We start from the raw sequence: 1,737 nt of genomic DNA, 5'->3' as shown, positions 1-1,737 counted from the left end.
AGTTTCTTTAATTTGTTACAACAAAGGAATACTAACATGGTAACTTCTGACCAAAAAGAGGGGCAATTAAGAAAACTTTTTCTTAGCTATTCACATTTCCCAAATTTGAGCAAGTAGGCTATTGCTTTGAAAATAACAATCAAATCAAATCTTTAGTTCTAATCACATCCTGTGCAAATTTATGTGCAGACTCCAAAACATAAAATGGGAACATGGTTGGGAACTTCTGCTGCACTACAGCAGTGGGTGGAAGAAATAACCAAAAATATCATAATTTGTATAGACAAGGGGACACCAACCCAGCTCCTGGAGAGCTACTGTCCTACAGACTTCAGTTCCAACCCTGCTCCAGCACACCTGTCTGTAATTATCCATCAACCCTAAACACCTTGATTAACTGCTTCAACAACTAATTCAAGTATGAATACAATTGGGAGTCAATTATCTACTTCAGGTTCTGTTTGGCTCAGAGCTGTCTAGAATTTTATATTAATTACTGTTTTATTTAATACAAACCTTTTCTTTTTCTGTAATGCAACCTCTTGAGTTAGTAAAAGGATAAATTATATATGAATCGGCAGGTGAATGTGCCAAGGAGACCAAAGGAAAGTTAGATATAGACATGAAAGTAAATTGTTAAGACTGAGCTGAAGTTAATAAAACAATGTGAAAAGTACATGGCAGAAACAATGGGAGGAAGAAAGTTAGGCCAAAATGTGGGGACTGCACAATGCCTAAAATCATATAGTAGTCTAATGTTTATTCATGTTGAGATTCTTTATTATTATTATTATTATTATTATTATTATGGTTCTTGTATTTTTGTTATTCATGTTGGAATATTAGCTCCAACCAGTATATGATTTTAGGCATTGTGCAGTCCCCACATTTTGGGCTAGCCTAATTTAAATTCATGTTGGGATTCTTTTATTATTATTATTATTATTATTATTATTATTGTTCTTGTATTAATGTTTAACAACATTGAGTGTCTATTTTGTATTTTTCATGTCTTCATAGTAAACTTTTGTAGCCCACAATAAAATATGGTTTAAATGAGTATAGCTGAATACAAAACTTATTGATTCAAAATAAAACATGACATCATAAATATAACATGATTTGAATGAGAAATGGTTGTTTTGGTGAGTTGTGACACATTGTGCCACAATTCTATTGTGTTTTGTTATTATTTTTTGTTCAATGTCTTGATATAACGTATTATTTTTTACTTTGAGTTTGGTCATTTCTGATTATTACTAAAAAGAAATGGGAAAGAAGACTTTACTTTTATTACTTACCTTTTGTCATTCGCAAGATTGTCCTTCATCTGAATACCTGTATCTAAGATCTGGTCTCCAGTCTAATTTTATTATTTTTATATATTAATAATTTTATATTTCCCACTCCGTGAGAACCTACAACTCCAATAGCTTATGTATTGCATTTGAGTACACAGGTGCTACATATTGGATCACAATATGAACATATTCTGAATTTTATTCTTAATATTTTTTATGCAGCTACTATTCTGACAACCCAAAACTTCTAACGATTCAATTAGTAATTATGATGAATTTAAGAGATTATAGACCACTCCCCACAACATATAATAAAGCAATGTATATCTATCATTACCATTCACTGTTTTCCTAAACGTGAGCAAGCAGAGTACAAACAGTGTCTTCAATTAATTATTAAAAACAGCAAAATGCTGAGCAAACAAGAAAAAAAAAA

This window comes from Sinocyclocheilus rhinocerous, unplaced genomic scaffold (genome assembly GCF_001515625.1).
Source record: "Sinocyclocheilus rhinocerous isolate Xijiao unplaced genomic scaffold, SAMN03320098_v1.1 scaffold2134, whole genome shotgun sequence".
NCBI classification, from domain to species: domain Eukaryota; kingdom Metazoa; phylum Chordata; class Actinopteri; order Cypriniformes; family Cyprinidae; genus Sinocyclocheilus; species Sinocyclocheilus rhinocerous.
Note: the sequence above shows the minus strand (reverse complement) of the source record.